This window comes from Physcomitrium patens, chromosome 25 (genome assembly GCF_059467195.1).
Source record: "Physcomitrium patens ecotype Gransden chromosome 25, ASM5946719v1, whole genome shotgun sequence".
In the NCBI taxonomy this organism is placed as follows: Eukaryota; Viridiplantae; Streptophyta; class Bryopsida; order Funariales; family Funariaceae; genus Physcomitrium; species Physcomitrium patens.
In genome coordinates this window covers 6,083,866-6,103,119 of record NC_143434.1, presented here as the reverse complement: position 1 = coordinate 6,103,119, position 19,254 = coordinate 6,083,866, and the positions used below count along the sequence as shown (strand labels likewise).

At 28.4% G+C, this 19,254-nt stretch overlaps 1 long non-coding RNA gene across 1 annotated transcript; it reads right to left on the bottom strand.

Annotated features, from left to right (window-relative positions):
* Positions 1–1,626: 1,626 nt before the first annotated feature.
* LOC149986281 (uncharacterized) lies at positions 1,627–2,743 on the bottom strand. Its single transcript, XR_016501072.1, has 2 exons — positions 2,184–2,743; positions 1,627–1,936 (listed from the first exon to the last, which is right to left on the bottom strand). It is a non-coding gene; the product is annotated as an uncharacterized LOC149986281 (long non-coding RNA).
* Between the last annotated feature and the right edge of the window lie 16,511 nt (positions 2,744–19,254).

Sequence of the window (19,254 nt, the reverse complement as noted above, 5' to 3'; positions counted from 1 at the left end):
GAATAGATCCAACGACTTCAACTATGCTCTGCGGAATGTCTAAGTACACAGAATGCATGATTCTTTAGTAATTTAGAGTAGCAATTAATATTAAATAACTCACCTTATCCCACTTCAGATATAATTACAAGTGCAAACTCCTGAAAAATGAAGATCGAAACCTGGATCGAAGAAATCTATTCATTCCTTGACTCTTAATTACTACAGAACAGTGATGTCAACTGCAAACATTCGATCCAAAGCAATGGACAAGTGGAATTCATCATAGACTTGGAACTAGACTTCAAAGACAACATCCCGCAGACGCTGTTGAAGTTTTCGGTTTGTGCACATCAGAAAGAGAAGAAGATTTTACGAAGTTCCCAAAGCAAGCCGTAGTGCAGAATGGTGGATTAGAGACCAAAAGATATGGAGAGTTTGATGCAATAGTCGATTCCGTCGGTTAGTCTTTACAGCAGTTGTCACGAGAATTGGGTGGCTGCTTTGACGTTTCCCCAGCTTTTGGGCTTCCGAAAACCTCCCGGGGCTGAAATTTCTGGGTTCACTGGTACTTCTTAATTACACTATGAATCCAACCATTTGGAGGCGCAGTAGGTCAATTTTTCACTCCAAAGAACAATCATAACAATTACGAACTCGACATTATGTATCATCCAACCTTGTTATCGACCATAACTCCATCAACTTGTACATGTGCAGAGCTTCCAACACACCTTATCATATTGTCTTGTGGAGCTTGCACATCAAGGCTTAAGAAAATTGCTGCGTTAAGGTCAGAAATGGAGACTGGAAAAAAATACGGTCTCTCAGATGACCAGAAGACCCTAAGATCTGTGCAGCATTTGGAAACGAAAAAGTTCAAGAGAAGCAGCGCGTGTCTTAGTTGAGCAGAAGCTAGATCAAATCGATTGGTGACTTCGATCGTCATGCCATGCGCTTGACCAGGCAGGTAGAGTATTTGGGTAATTACCAAAGCAGGTACAACAAATAAATAAAACTAGTATATTTCTAACCAAAATATAGAATGCATAGTAGGCAGTCAATTAGTCAGAGATTCTGAAGTCTTTTCCATTTAAATTCATCTAAAAACAATCGACGAAGACGAGTGGCTCAATCAAATGAGAATCACAAGTTTAAAGTGTAGAATAAAACATTTTTAACCACTGACGAATCGGCCAGATTGAAAGGCAGTGTGTGGAAGGGATTGTTGAAGCAGAATTTCTATCCCTTCTCGTCACTCATGCTCCTCAAAATGAACAAATAGGAGTAATCATTGTGTTACTTTATGCACTTTTTGTGCCTAAAGTTGCAGTCATCTTCTTCTCCCAAAGTCGCTAATGCATTAGTTCATAATTAAATGCTAAGTATAAAGTCAATTAGTGTCATGCAACCCCGTTGTCTGAACTGTACAGGCATGACAACGACTACTAAAACGACAATTATTGGTCTCTGACAATAAACATGGTTGTATGGACAGTCTGGCAACTGCTCCCCACACCCAATGCAGCAACCAGAAAAGCATAGATTGGTAATTTTAACAAGAATGTGAAGGTCAACATCAACAAGTACAACAGACATATTTTCTAGAATGATCGAACACAACATAAACACGTGCATACTGATAAATGGTTTAAATTTCACCTAGATATTTTTTATTCAAGAAATGAGAGTAGTAACAGGTGGAGAGAGCCGGTCATCAAACAAGAATTGTCAACCTCTGAACGGATACCAGGGAATTGGTCTGCCGAGACTTAGATTGAAGATCAATTGGTAAATGCGTGACTAAGAAACAGTCTCACCGTTGGTCCACACTCTGCTTTCTAAGGTTAGAAGAATATTCTCTCCAAACACTCCAATTGTGAAAATTGCAAGCCCGGCATCTTTATACCGTTGCAATCAGCAGTCTCTGAGCATTCGCAGGGAACACTCTTGTAACCTGCGACAATTTCCCCGCACATGAGAGACAGCAATACATTTGGTTTGTTATGAACTCTACGCATACTACTAATGCTTCAGTTCTATATTAAAATACAAAACCTAAACCCAAGAACACATCGGTCTCTCAGCTTCGAACCTGTAAAACTTGACCTGAACCGCAATCATAACAATATCATTGAACAAACCAAAATGACATTTTGCGAACTCTGTAACTGCAACAGTCAAATGTAATTTTCCTCGATCACCAGAATGAATGGCTTCGATTAGCTGATCTCTGCGTCGTATTGACAACTAAGGCCGAAATTTGCTGAATCTTTCCTTATTTCCTCGCTTAGTATATGAAACAAAAGCTGACGAGGTCTAATGTGAACCCGCAATCACAGTCCGGAACTGTTCACGGGTATCAACCAACATATTGATTGCAACGAGCCCATCAACATACTGCACGTCTAATCAGCTTCGTGCGCTAACCCTGCACGCTTCTCGTTCTCTTCAAGATTCAGGCAAGCGAAGAATGATAGTGATTATCAACACGGTAAAAGGCCCCCATACTTTGCACCCGATGATGATGAGTTCCAGCCGATATTTTCAAAACTTCATTTAAATCTGTCTCAATCCTGAAGGTATCTATAACCGGGTTACATGACTGAAAATATTATTGTACATCACATTCTCAGCAGATTTAAATCCTGCATGAAATAAGGTGGGCTGAATTCCTTTCTGGCAACTCAACAACTATTTGTTTTTGCAAGATTTTGGGTTGCAACGACATAATTTATTACTTTTCGAGCTTTAAGAGAATGCCATTTGATATGAAACAACAGGGATAACAATGCAGAAAAGGAGCAAGCATCTTATTGCAAAAACGGCTCACAATTTGGTTTGATATCTCTATTTCATAATATTAAACCAATATAACATAAAACATATACTCAAATCATACAACACTTGTAATGTATCTTAACTTATTGGCCTGTAAATCATGTATTCATTTAAGTGTATACAAACAAGTAAGATTAACTTTATCTTATTGATAAAACTTAAACATAATTTATAATATCATATAATCATCACTATATAAAAATATATATAACTAAAATTTAATGCACTTTTAAAATTTATTTTATACACAAACCTCTAAAAAAGTCTAAACATGTGTCCTCATCACATAATCTCAAGAATTTGATTAGTCTTAGGACATGTGATGTACTTGAGTCCCAACCACCACTCTATGTTGGCATGGTCAAACATCATTCTTGTGAAAAACGTCATGGGATCTTGTATCAATTCTAGCAATATGGAACACAAAAAAAATAGTTAGCTGAACATACCAAATAAAGAGACAATAAATCAAATTTAAAAGATTTTTTTTGATATTTTTAAGAAAGTTTTAATATTTTTTACTTAAAATTATACTTGAAAAACCATACTTTTAATGCAACATCTCATGCAATGGTTTAAAAAACAATCCAAAACAACATTTGGTTCATCAGTTGTATGCTACTCAATATAATAGATTGTCAAAATATATTGGCCATGAACTCTTAATAGATAGAAACACACAATAATGTATAAAATAATAGACAAAAAAATCTAAAATATTTTTTGAACATCTTGTAGATCAAATGAAATTGCTTTAAATAAGAAAACAATTGCTATCTAAAAATTTCCATTAATTCAAAAAAAATTAACTCAATGGATAAGAGTACATAATCATGATTGCACTTTTATTTTGTTAAACTCGATAATAGTAATTTATCTTTAAAGCATTATCAAATTAAAAAGATGATGTCTTATGCTTTAGTTGGCTAATCTATATCAAATAACTAAGCAATGTAAAATGTAATAGAACCAATAGATCCCTCATTTAAATGTTATTAAGATTTCAATATCTTTAGATGGGAGGTGTATCAAGTTATATGGTGTAGAAAGGCATTGTTAAGCACCATCTTTGATTTTTTATTGGTTTATTATTGAGTTACAAAAGTTTGCTTGTAGCAAGGTAAATTATTTTAATTAAAAACAAAATAATTTTTGTTACTAAAATAACGATCTATATAAAGCTAAAAATAACAAATAACTAATCATAACAAATAAAGAAATAAGATTATAGGATCATCCATAAAATTACAACGCATGTGATATTCAACAAAATCAGCCAAAAATTCTAAAGATTTTGGAATCAATAGGCCTTTAAGTTCAAACAAGGCACATCCCAACAAAAAGATAATCTAGATTAAAGATTCTTCTTACTAATTCTTACATAATCTTGTCTATTTGTGTTAAAAATTTGAGGTATATACCTTGGTGGAAGGACATATTTATACATAGACCATATTAGTATCCATCACTTAGTATAAGATATTTCATTAGAAACAATGAAAAATACAAAAATATAAAAAAAATGATGAAAAAAATATGAAAGAAAAAGAAGAAATTTAATCTAAAACTTTTCTTTCAAACACTTCCAAGCACTCAAAGATACACTATCAACTCTGTATTTTTTTTTTAATTTTTTTTAATTTTTTTAATTTTTTACTATTCTCAATACAATTCTTTTATTAATGATATATATTGGAAATTGATCCATGTACACTTCTTTTAACATGGCAAGAAGATGTTATCATAATGCCACATGTCTTGTTGCTACTATCAAGTTTACTCCAAACAAAATATACTTTGATTCTATCACCAACCACACTTATAATCTTTAATTACATACCACAATGCCAAATGCAAAATTTGGATTTTTTTACATGGCAATATAAATGTATCTAGTTCTAAATAATTAAACAAGTCAACAACAATAATTATTAGATGAAAGGATTTGTCCTTTAATAGTATTATCAATCTTTAGATACAATTAATATTAACTTGGTATTAAGGATATAAATCTCAAAAAAATAAAAGATCAATAAATTCTTTTGTTATTCAAGAAGACTAAAAAATCATTCAAAGATGATATAATATTAAATTGTAATGGCTATTGCCAAATACAAAAATATTAGAAAGTTTTGAAATAAAAATAAGTAATAGAAAGGCATTGATAAGAGTAAAGAAGGCTTCATTCTTGCCTCCATATATACTATCTAATTAGGAATTATATAGCAATATTGTCATAATATGTGTATTCTTATTTGAGAATGTATTAGATATTTAGCTATGGAAGATAAGTAAAAAACAACAAAAATCTTATCAAGTATAATAAAGCCTTAAATAAACTTTAAATAATCTTTAATAATCTTAATAAAATTTTAATTAATCCAAAATAAATTTAAAAGAAGTTACAAAAGAAACATAAAGAAGTCATAAATTAATTTTAAAGAAAAAAATAAAGAAATCTTAAAGAAATAAAGAAATAAATATTTAAAGAAATAACAATAATCATAAAAAATATTAGAAATAAATAAATTTAAAGAAATAATAAAGAATTATAAAAAATATTAAAAATAGAAATTTTAAATAATTTTAAATATTAATTAAATTTTATTAAATCTTAGATCAACCTTAATCAAATCTTAATAAAATCTAATCAAACCTTAAGAAAATTTTAGTCAAATCTAAATAAAATCCTAAATCTAAATAAAACCTTAGATAAGTCTTAAATCCTAATCAAATTCTAGAGTCTAAACAATTTTTAATCAATTTATAAGTAAATATTAAATCTTAAACAAAACTCTTAATAATCCAATAGTAGATTAAATATTCAATAACTAATGATTAAACTATTGATTTTAACTCAAAATTTGTACACCTTGAAAAAACTAATTTAATAATAAGCAAAAATTTTAAAAAAAGATTATTCATATAAATAGTAAAAAAAAGCTATCCAATTAAAGATTATGAAAAGCTTGATAATATTTTAATCTATTATAGGGATTTTTTTTGTTACAATACGACTATTTGTTAAAAATATAATAAAAAATGAATTCTTAATTAATATCTAATTATCTTGATTCAATAATAATTCAACATATTTAAACATGACTTTTATAAAATCCTCTTAGTTTATTTTCTTCTCTTAATAGTTAGTAGATTAAAATTTTATTAGTAATTTTACCTTCTAGGCTTAGAAAGACCATAAATTAGAAAAATTAAATTAAAAAAGATAAATAATCAACGTGGTTGATATTAAGATTAAGTTGAAGATAGGATTGAAATAAAAAAATCTCTAAGATAGATTAGAATATTTATCAAGCTTGATAATATTTTATAGAGAATTAAAAGCTTTTTATAAAGATTATTCATATAAAATATTATCAAATTAATATATTTTTAACTATTTTTATTTGATTTTATTATTTAGATAATTATTATAGTAGATATATATGTCCATGATATTATTCTCTCTTTTGGAAATAAGTTCTTCAATGAATAATAATCATATGTTGATGGAATATAAAATATGGTAGTTTATATTTGTCACATACTTTGAACTTTGTTTCTTTTGAAGATGGTTGATAAGTACTCTTAGCTATCAATAATATGTTATTATAGAGCAAAAAGACTACCATATTATTTGATCATTATTGAGACCTTTGTAACTTCTTTTAAATAAATCATTTGTAACACCATTACATATCATTCCAACTTCCAATAAAATCATCAAACATCAATAGTTTCTTCCAAGGTCATGATATCAAATGTCTTGTACCTCGCCATTTATTTGAAGTTCATATTATTCTTGTAGGTATTTGTCTCTATTACATCATTTAAAAGATTGTGATAGTTGTAGTATCTCGTCAAATAAATTAGAAAATTAAGTTCTTAAATTAAATTTACTGATTATTGATTATTTATATTGTTAGTGCAATAAATATATAAAAATTATAAACAATGATAGAAAATATAATGCAATCTTTCTAAATTGAGTATCTTTTATAACAAAGATTTATAATTATTTATCTTAATTTTGGTAGATGTTGTGGATGAAAAGCAACAACATCCTTTTTTGCTATGTTTCTAAGATTCTTGGTTGGCTTCAATGTGAATTTACAAATATCATATCTCCACCAATAAATATGGTATTCCAATCTTAATTTGTGATATCTTGAGTTTAAGATTTTTTTTGCCACAAATTCTTGGTTATTATTCACTTCTTTAAAGAACAATGACATTTATCTTTTTTTAAAAAAATTTATTATTTTATAAGGCTCAAAAAGAGATACGTGGAATATAACATAGATCTTCATAGATTTTAATAGATATAATTAATAAGCATTTGGATTGATTTATTCACAAATAAGATTAAACTTATGATAATCTAACTTATGATAGCTACTTCATTGGAACATTAAAATTAGTTGTCTTTGTGATAAGTTAGATTATCATAAGTTTAATCTAATTCAATATATACTAGGTATTAGAAAACTTTTTGCAAAGTTTCTATATTGCTTGAAGATGAAGAAATCTTAGGAAGCTTCTCAAATAACTTCTTGAAGTTATTTAAAATTTTCTAGAATCTACCAAAATATTTTAAGAATCTTTTAAAATATATTAAAAATATTTCTAAAATCTTTTAAATCCTTTAAAAATCTATTAAAATATTTTAAAAATAATCCTATAATCTTCTTATTGGATGTTTGTAATATCACCACTTTTTCAAATTCTAATTTTTATAAATATTATTAATTTTATATTTTCTTTTTTAGATTATATACAACATACTAGTAGTAGCTTCATAAAAAATTTACTATAAAATAAGACAAGGTTTTTAAGAATAGTATCAATAAAATTCTTGTACTTTTTGCATCACATTAATTATATTTTTTGCTAATTCATATATAAGTTCATTGATATTGTAGCTATACCAATGAATAAAATACTCCAATTTGTTTCTTTTTTGTCAAGAATCAAAGATCTTTTCTATCTCATATTTTATATGATTATCTATTTCATTGAAAAGCAATGATAGTTGCATTCTTTCTAAAATAATTAATTTTAAAAAGCCTCTAAAAGAAAAATATGAATGAATAGATGTACCTTCATAGATGTAGGTAATTTCAACAAATAAGCTATAAGATTGATTTACTTTTGAATATAAATTGGCTATAGTATAACAAGATATTGATAAGATAATTATATAGATAGTTAGAACCATAGAAGTTTTTAGAATTGGAATTAGTTTAGTGGGCTAAGTAAGATCTACTGTAGAATATTCTAGAAAGAATTTAGGATAGTTAATTAGATAGGGCCTATGATAGAACCTTCTAAAAAAAGAGTTTAAGATAGTTATCTAGGTTGATTCATCACCTAAAAATATTCTAGAAAGTCTAGGGTAGTAAGACAAGATATAAATAGGACTCACTAGGGCCTTTTGGAGTATTCAGTCAAATATGGCTTCAAACCCTTTTTTTTAGTAAAGTTTGGTTTTGCATCTTTTTCTTCAGTTGAGTTCTGTTCTATTTCCATTTGCTCAATTTTTCATTCATGTCTTATTTTGTTTAATTTTGTTTAATTTTGTTTTAGTCTGTTTTGTCATATTTTGTGATGAGGTTTTATATTGCTATAGAATAGAAGGATCATAGATTTTTGAGATATTCTAGTCTTGTTTCATTGATATTAGAGTAAATATTAGACTATTTACTTTTGATAGTATGTCAATAGTTATCATCTAGTCTAAGTTCAGTTGTTGTAGTTACACCAGTTATTATATTGAGGCTATTACAAGTTATTCTTAAAAAATTAATTGGGAGATGAAAAGGCATTACAATAGTGGAGTCCAACAGAGAAATTATAATATGGAAGATATGGTAGAGCAATCCCAAATGGATGTTCAAATACAACACCTCTTAGCTACTTTGCAAGGGCAAATATAAGCCTCGAGGACAAAAAAGTCGACATCTGCTAGGTTTAGGATTTAGGATAAGCCTAATACATACTCTAGAAATTCAAGATAAGAAGATATATGTCAATAGTTCTTCAACATGCAACAATACCTCTAATTATTTCGGACAAATATCATTGAAAGAATCATATATGCAGCCAGCTATTTGACAGATACGACATCAATTTGGTGGAGGCATTGAGTTCAAAACTATGAAACTCAAGGTGGATTTTGTTACTGAAAGGAATTTGACACCAATTTTAGGAATCAATTTTAGTCCATCAATGCAAAAAAGATAGCACACAATCATTTAAAAAATCTTATACAAGCTGGATGATTGCAAGATTATGTCTTCTGATTGAAGTTCCTATGTTTCTAAATTGACAATGTTTTGGAGGCAGAGATAATGGATTGATTCCTATGGGATTTGAAACTAGGGATTTAATGAGAGGTAGAGCAAAAAGATCCACAAACTTTCAAAGATGTAATTCAAATTGCACAGAGAGTCGATGCTATAGATTTTAAAAATTGTAGAGTACAACCTATAGTACAAAGTCTTATGCTGCTATCTAATACAATGGCACAACAACCAATGATAATTAAAATTGATACCCTACAAGGATCATTGACACAACAAAGATGACAAATATTAGTGCAAAAAGAATTGTATTTTTATTATTGGAAGTCAAGCCATCAAATTAGAGGTTATCTAAAAGATCAAAATTCAATCACCAAGAAAACAAGCTAGATTTACAATTTCAAAAATCATCAAGTCAATAATGAGTCAAAGCAAGAAAATATGACTTCCTAGTAAAGGCATGGAGGGCTAGTAATAAGAATAGCTACTATCTCTGAGAGACAAAATGACATAGCCTTAGACAACTATAAAAAGAGTCAAGTGGTGCATCTATCTCAACTACTAAGAGGACAACCATGTTAGGTGCTTGTAGATTGTGGCTCTACAAAAAATTTCATCTTAACTAAAATTATCAACTAACTTGGAATTAAAACTAAGGCAATCAAAGGAAGAAATATATACCTTGCAAATGATTGAGATAACGTATTGTGTGAGACATGTAAAGAAGAAACCTTAAAATTGATAATTGTCTACATCTTAAGAAAGAAATTCAAAGTGACAAAGCTAAGGTATGATATTATCTTTGGTATGCCATGACTGGAGATAAGAAATAAGTAAGTTGATTGAATAGTAAGGACAATTTCTTTTAAAGATGGAAGACACACAATGACTCTTTGCACCTCTAGATCAAGTAAAGAAGAAAGACAATATGCAACCAAAGACTTACTCATAGAAACAACCTTTGTGAAGAAGCAAATACAACATAAGCAACTGGTATATATGGTGGTACCAAATCTTGCATCAATAGTGGAAAAGATAGTCCAAGGAATAGAATAGGAAAATCAACTCATACAAAAATATCAAGATGTCTTTTCAACCGATTTACTTAATGGCATACCTCTTGATCGAGGTGCCCCTTTTCAAATAGAACTATTACTTGGAGATAAACCAGCAAGTCAACTAATTTATCACCTAGCATCAAAAGAACTTGAAGAGCTGCGAAAGACATTAGACAAACTCTTGGAGAAAGGCTTCATTTGAAAAAGCTCATTATTATGGAAAGCAGATATACTCTTTGCACCTAAGAAATTTAGAAGACTTTACCTTTGCATCAACTACTGAGGTGTCAATAAGCAAATTGTTAAAAATGCATATTTACTTCTACACTATCGAGATAGAGAGATTTTGCTTCAAAGAAGCATTGGGCTCCTAGCTATCATTAATTGCTCAATCAAGCTTTAAAATAAGAAAAGCCCTAAGTTTATAAATAAAATTTCTCTTTGGAGCAATTAAATTAAATACATAAGCCTCAAGTAACTAATAACTTTCAAAATATGATAAAATCCTCTAAAACCTTGTATATCCTATAAGGAAAATTTTTCAAACTTCAATACCTCATATCTCCTAATCCAACTATCTAAACTTATTCAAATTTTATATGAAGTACTGATGTATTTTTATCAACTCTCATAACAAATTTCAACTGCAAATTCATTGCGGATCTTGAGATATCTTGAAAATCCTAATAATCACTTCAAACCCTTATCTTTATACATCTGCATGCAATTTTCTTTATATCTCACAAAATGAAAGCTCAAATCCCACAAAATTAATATGTATAGCTTTATAACACAAAATTCTTCATTCTTCAAAAAGTTTTAGCCAAAAATTCATCCGAAAACTCAAGTTTTGGCTCCAACTATTACTATAAACAAAATTGCTCACTTACTACCTTTGATTTGAAAGTGTTGCCTTCAACTCCTTATATCTCTTTTATATGAACTCTAAAAACAACAATTCTTTTATAAAAGATGTAGGTCTTAAAATTTTTCTTCTAGCCACACCTTTTGATCTTGAAAAAAATGCTGTACAACTCCTCGTATTTACAAAAGAGTAATATTATATCTTAAATTAATATCTTAACTTCAAACGACTATAATTTCTTTATCTTAACTCCAAATCTTCTAATTTTTGCACATAAATTGTAGTACAAATCCTAAACCTTATAATCTTGGCTTTTAATTTATAAATACCTCTTTTGAAGTTGTCAGAATCCTTATTAAGGTTGCGGGCAGCCTCTTCAAAGCCCATTGGGTATGGTATTCGACCAATAGGAATGAAGTTCTCTATTCCTTGCCTTCATCCGACCATGCCTTCCTTTCATCCTTTTCAATTAGCCCCCCATTAGTTTAGATTTTCTTTCTTAAGCTTCTACCTTCTTCCAAGGCTTCATACTAAATATTTAGGTCATTTCTTAGGCTTCCACCTTCTTCCAACGCTTCATACTAAATATTTAGGTCATATATATATATATATATATATATATATATATATATATATATATATATATTTATATGCCAAAATCAAAAGAAATAAAAGAAACAAAATAAGATTTCTTATACAAATTCTTTTTAATTTAATCTACTAACTATTCTAACACACATCTAGATTTATCAACATATAATATGTTTTAACTAATTTTTACATACTATAAGCATTTATAATATGACAATGCATGGATGATCTTCTTAACCAACTTTGAGGTCAAACCATCTTTAATAAATTGGATCTTTGGAGTAGCTATTGGCAAACACCTATTACAAAAGAAGATGTGAAAAAGATGGCATTTTATACATGCTATGAATGTTTCGAATAGCTGATTTTAGCTTTTAGCCTTACCAATGCTTTAGCTTCTTTTATGGGTTACATGAATAAATTATTTAGAGGCCTTTTAAACAAATATGCAATTATCTTCATTGATGATATCCTTGTATATAATAAAATTTCTAGTGAACATGAAGAACACCTATGAGAGTTACTGCGCCAATTGCAAGATAGTCTCTTCTATTGGACCATCAAAATATAAACTTTAGAGGTTGAAAGTCACCTTTTTGAAATATGTGGCGTCTTCCAAAGGCATGCGTATGGAGCAAGATAAGGTAAAAGTAGTGGAAGATTATCCAATTCTCAAGAATATTTTCAAAGTTTGATTTTTTTTTAGGCCTTGTTAGATCCTATTACTATTTTGTTCGATGATTTGTTTACATTGCTACCTCATTGACAAACCTATTAGAGAAGAGTGCTTCATTTGAATGAAAACTAGAGCAACAAAATGCCTTTGCTAAATTAAAGGAAGTACTCATTATTCCTCCAATATTACAACCGTATGATCTTAATCTCCCTTATATGCTTGACATTGATGCTTTCAACTTTGCTACTGAACCAATCATTCAACAAGACTTTGGTAAAGGCCTTCAATTTATTGTGTATGAATCATCCAAGTTGAAAAGGATAGAGCACAATTACTTTGCAAATGATCGAGAGTAATTAGCAATCATATTCGCCACAAAAGTATGACAACACTATCTATTGGAGAAGCCAATGGTTATTCAGATTGACCATCGACCCTTGCTATATGATTTGTATCTAAAAAATATGAAATTGTACCATCATCGTGAGAAAGAATAATTGTAACTTTTTAATATTCAGCTTAAGTATAAGCAAAGGTGATAATATATTATGCCAGATAGTTTATCACGAAGATTAGACTTAAAGGACAAATTTTAAGACAAGGCAGAAGTCGCTACCATTAGAAGTATCATTTCAGATCTAACTAAAGCTATGTGATAGGATGCTTATTTTAAGACGATTAGCAAGTGGCTGAAGGTAGATGATATACAATATTAAGATTACACTCTTGATCATGGCTTCTCTTATTTTAAGAAGCAAATTTATATACCCAAAAATATTAAATTTTAGATGTGCATATTTCAAGAATGACATGACATCCCAATATCTAAACATCTGAGACGAGAAAAGATCCTAGAATAGATCTTAAAGACATGGTTTTGAATAAGTTTGGATCATGATATTTGAGCTTTGGTATGCTCTTGCAAGTCATGTCAATATAACAAAGTACACAACTTAGCATCTCTTAGATTATTATAGCCAATTTTACTATTTATAATACGTTGAAAGCAGGTGACTATGGATCCCATTACATATTTGTTACAAATGCTTGATAATCATATTGTAATTATTGTCTTTGTGGGTCGACTCTCAAAACAGCTTCCTTTGGCTCCGATGTACTTAAATATTGATGCTCCAATTCTTGCACAAGTCTTTTTTGATATTTTCTTTTGTCACCATGGATTATCTTGTGTCATTATTTCAAATCGAGATCCACGCTTCATAAGAATTTTATGATAAGCCTTATTCAAATTACTAGGTACATAATTTGCTACATCTACAACCTTCCATCTCCAAACAAATAGACAAACAAAGAATATAAATCAAACCTTGGAGAATATGTTACGAACATTTGTGGTGGTTCATGATAATGATTGGAATGACTACTTGATACCTTTAGAATTTGCTACAATGATAGTATTCAAGTAAGTATTGATCATTTACCATTTTTTTTGAATATTGATCAGTATCTAATAATGCCAACAGTTCTTTACTATCCCATTGACATCAACAATCCGATAACAGAAGAATTTATATAACAATTTACAATGGTCCTAAAAGAATTACAGCACCGCCTCTTTACTATGCAAAATTTACAAAAGCAATATGCGGATAACCATTGGCAATACTAGACCTTCCAAGAAGGTGATCAAGTGTTACTTTCTAATACCAACTTACCACTTCCTACATCAATTCAAATCCCTAAACTAGCACTTTGGTGGCTTAGACCTTTCTGCATTTTTGGAGTGATTTTTGATGTTGCATACCACCTCGAGCTTCTACTACATATTTAAGTCTATCCAATCTTCTATATTTTATGATTGAAAGAATTTTATATTGAGCAAAAGTACTTTTTGGATCAATATCAACCACCACCACCACTTCTTATGGTTAATGACCAATAAGAAAATGAAATGGACAATATTTTGGAGAATCGCTTCCTTTGTCATGGTAGTGGACATTCACAACTTCAGTACAAAGTTCTGTAGAAAGGTTATCATATTTGCAATGCAACGTAGAAACCTACACAAAACCTCATTTATAGCCAAAAGATAGTTTGAAGATACCATCAAAAGTGAAACAAGGATGTTTTGCATTAATGGAAGAAGATTAATTGTAACAAGATATAGATAAGGTAATTATCTAGATAGTTTGAACCATGGAAGTCTAGAATTGAGGTTAGGTTAGTGAATGAAGTAAAATCCACCGTGGAACATTTTAGAAAGAGTTTAGGGTGGTTATTTAGATGGAGCCTATCATAGAATCTTCTAAAAGAGGACTTTAAGGTGGTTATTGAGATAGGACCTACCACCCAAGAACATTCTAGAAATTTCTATTTAATTCCGTTTTTTTCTGTTCTAGTTTTTTTTGTCCTATTTTGTGATAAGATTTTATACTGCTATAGAATAGAATGATTTTAGATTTTTGAAATAGTGTAGTCCGGTTTCACATAGTCTTTGGTAGTCAAACTTATTGCAAGATCAATTGATCTTGATATTTTCTTGAAAAGCCACATTTTATTTTTAATTTAAAAAGTAGGAAATTCTTTTCTAAATTCATGTAAAGATGCTTTATAAAAATCCTAAGCTTCTTATAAATAGATCTTTTAAGTTTTTTAAAACTATGACAATTACTTTGTAAGATCTTTAGTTTTTGGATTTTTATCTTTTAATGTATCTAATAAATCAAGCATTAAAAGATAACCATAATTAATATAAAATGATATTTACTGATTTGGAGCATGAAGAATATTATTATAAGCAAACTCTTCTAAAGATTAATATAAGATCTAATCATCTTATTGATATTTGATGGTACATTGTAAATATTGCTCCAAAAGTTGATTGACTTGTTTTGTTTGACCATTTATTTGAGGACAAAGGCAAAGAAAAGTTTGATCTTCACCTTCAATATCTTAAAAAAGTATTTCCAAAATTTTGATATAAAATGAGGTCTTTGATTAGAAATGATGTCATTAAATAGGCTATGATATCAATATATATTGTCAAAAAAGAGCTTTGTTGTTTCTTCTCCAAAAATTGTCTTTTTCATAAGACAAAATGTGCCATCTGTGTAAGTTGATCTACAACAACGTAGATAATATTAAATATAGTTGATGGCAGTAGATTAGTGATAAAATCCATTAATACTATAGACCATGGTTGCTTCAAAATTAGTAGTGGCTATATAAATCTATAAAAATGATGTTGACAATTCTTGGATCTTGAACAAATGTCTTATGAGAAGAAAAAATTCTTCAGTCTTTTATATTTGAGGCCACCAAAAATCCTAAGAGATAAGTTCTAATATTTTGTTAAGTCCAAAATATCCTACAATTAGGAGATCATGATGGAATTGAAGAACATGAAGTTGCATTGGATCTTTTGATATATATAAATGATCTTTAAAATACAAAAGATCTTCCATAAACTTAAATTTATCAATATCAAGGTGCTACTTGATATTAAAAACTAATGAATTTTTGGTTGATGTTGCTGAGATTTATTTAAAAAAACTTAAATCAACATACATAATTATAAAATTAGTACAAAGATGAATTTTTTTTTAGTTTCAAAAAGTGATATATTTTTAATCAAATATTGTTTCTACAACCTTTAGAGAAAGATATGATCTCTTTGATAAAATATTTGATAATTCTTCCTATTTTTTTTTATCAACATATAATTACAAAATCAAAACAAGATAATGATATGTTTTTACAAGTTTTGCGGTGATTCAAAACTTAAGATGACATGAAATATTCCAAATTCTTATGATTTGTATATATAGCTATATGATGTGTAGTACCTTCCAACAAATAATACTATTCTTGAAAAAAGTCTATAATTATAAGAAGTTCTTTATCATAAATCCCATAATTGATCTCCACAATTGAAATTTTTTTAGGATAGAGTACAATTGGATGGATCTTTCTATCTTTTTTCATCTATGATAGTACATCTTGTAATGCAAAAATGAAATCATCAGTCTCTAAATAAAGGACTATTGTAAAATCTAGATGCATTAAAATTGGAGTTGTAGTAAAAGTTACCTTCAAAACTTAAAAATTCCTTTATATTTAAAGTTTCTATTCTAATTTATCTTTGAATATCAATTGAATAAAAATAGTAATAATTTGGGTGTAATTCTTGATAAATATTGAATAGAAATTAGAAAATTTATGAGAATATTATACATCTTATATTGTCTTTGAAGTTTTCCTATCTATTATAATTTGAACTTTCTTTGAATCTATTAATAGATCTTTATTGGATATAATATCTCTAAAAAATTCTAATTTTAGTTGATTTAATATATATATTTTTTAATTTGGCATATGATCTTGAAACTTGTAATTTTTGAAAAACTAATCTTATACGTTCTTTATGATTTTTAAAAGTCTTGGAATAGATTAAAATATCATCAAGATAGCAATCAAAGAACTTGTCTAAAAATTCTTACAAAATATTATTCATCAAATGTTAGAATAAAAGTGAAGCATTAGTGAATACGAAAGACATAATATTATATTCAAAATATTCATACTTTATTTAAGAGGCTGTCTTTTATATTTTTTCTTTCTTAAATATACATTAAATTATATGCTTTATGGAGATCTATTTTAGTAGTAATCTTTGCTTGATTGAATTGTTCCAAAAGCTTTAATATCAATAATAATAGAAAATAATTTATTATTATTATTTTATTGAAGTTGCAATAAGTAATATACATTTGCAAAGATTCATTTTTTTTCTTCTAAAAAATTAGTAATGCACTTGTTGGAGATTTGGAATGACAAATAAATTTTATTGCAATATTTTTGTAAATGTAATTGTTCAATAGCAAAAGCTCATTTTATGATAGGTTATAAATTGGATGAAATAGTGATTAAGTTCTTTCTTGAAGATCAATGGCACAATCATACAATCAATGCTTTGACAATGTGGGTCAAGAATATGAATCTCAATAAAAAAAAGACCTCTATATACTTGTGTGTCATTCAAAAAGACTAAAAAATCACTCAAAGATGATATAGTTTTAAATTGAATTGGCTATTATTAAAGATTATAAGACTAAAAAGTCTTAAAATACAACCAAAGACTAAATAGGTATTTTAAAGATTAAAAAGGTTTTACTCTTGCTTCTATATATACTCTTAACTATGAGTTGTATGGAGATATCTTATAGAATCTCTAAAATATATTGACTTTACAAGACATATATCTTAACTTACAAGGCAAGTATTTTATATGTGTGCCACATAGTTAGCTTATTTTGTAAGCTTTCAATATGTGTTTAATTTTTTGACAAAGTTTTTAACCTACTAATCAACTACAAATACATGTAAATTCAAAGCAGCATCTATGATGCTCTTAGGAAGCATTTCTAAAAAATATTTTAAAATATATATATATATATATATATATATATATATTTATTAATTTTTTCTTAATCATATAGATAAATATTAGAATAAATATGTATATCCGTGATATTAATCCCTCTTTTAAGAATAAATTTTTCAAAAAGATATCATCATATGTTGAAAAAATCAAAGATGCAACAAATTATATTTTTCACATAGTCTGATCTTTGTTGTCTTCAAAGATAGTTGATAGGTCCTCTTAGTCATCACAAATGTCTTATATTAGGGTGAAAAGACCACTATATTATTTGATTGTTGTTGAGGCCTTTGTAACTCTCTTCAAATAAAACATTTGGAATACCATTAAAAATCATTCATATCTTTAATAAAATCACTAAACATTGGAAGTTTCTTCCAAGGTTGTGATATCAAACATGTTATATCTGGCCACCTATTTAAAGAATAACATATTGTTCTGAAGGATCTTCATCTTAATTACATTATCTTAAAGGTTGTGACCATTACAATGTCTCATCTAATAAGTCAACAAGTGATATTTTTTGAATTGAATTTGTTACTTATTAGATCTCTATTCTTTAATTTCACTAAAATAAGACTAATTTCTCTTAAAGATCTAAAATCCTTCCAATTTATAATAACATAAATTCCATCAGAAAGTAAGACAAAATGAATTAGAATTAAACTAAATAGAGCTAAATAAAATAAAATATGTAAGATAAAATAAAGTAAAAGAAAATAGAACAAAGCAAAACAAAACAAATGATGTAAACCAATTTTTTATTGAGAGAAAAAGACTGAAGCCAAATGTGACCAAATGCCCCAAATGGCCTTGGTTAGTCCTATTTATACTTTGTCCAACTATCCTAAAACTTCATAGAATGTCTTTAATGGTAGATCCTATCAAGATAACTATCTTTCTAGAAGATTTTAGAGGTAGATCCCATCTAGATAATTGCCTTCAGTTCTTATAGGATATTCCATAGTGGACCTCACATGGACCATTAACTTAGCTTTAATTCTAAAAAATTCTAAAAACTTTTTAAAAATAGCTCCAATTATTTATTTCTATATGTCAATAATATAATTATCTTATTCATTTCTTGTTATAATTAATCTCCCTCCATTAATAGAAAATGTCTTTGTTTTACTTCTAATTGTATCTTTAAATTATTTCTTAACAATAGATGAGGTTCTATACAAGTTTTTATATTACTTTGTGGATGGAATAGCCTTTTTAGAAGACTTTGTATTGAAATTGTAGATGTCCATTGCCATGACAAAGGTAATAATGCTTGTAAAATAGGTAAATAAACTTTGTGATAAGTTACTGGTTGGTTATTGATAACCTTGAGAATTAGACTGATGGTTAGCTAATTTAGTTAGTAACAGTAGGTTGTTAGTGGAATAAATGGTTAAGAATTTAAAGAGCCATAACCTTTGGAATCTGCTGGCCAATGGATCATCTTTTTGATAGGATAAAGAGGTTGAGGAAAGAGAAGCCGAGAGCCAGTCTGTGAGAGTCGTAAGCCGAGGGCCAAGCTCTGATAGTCGTAAGCT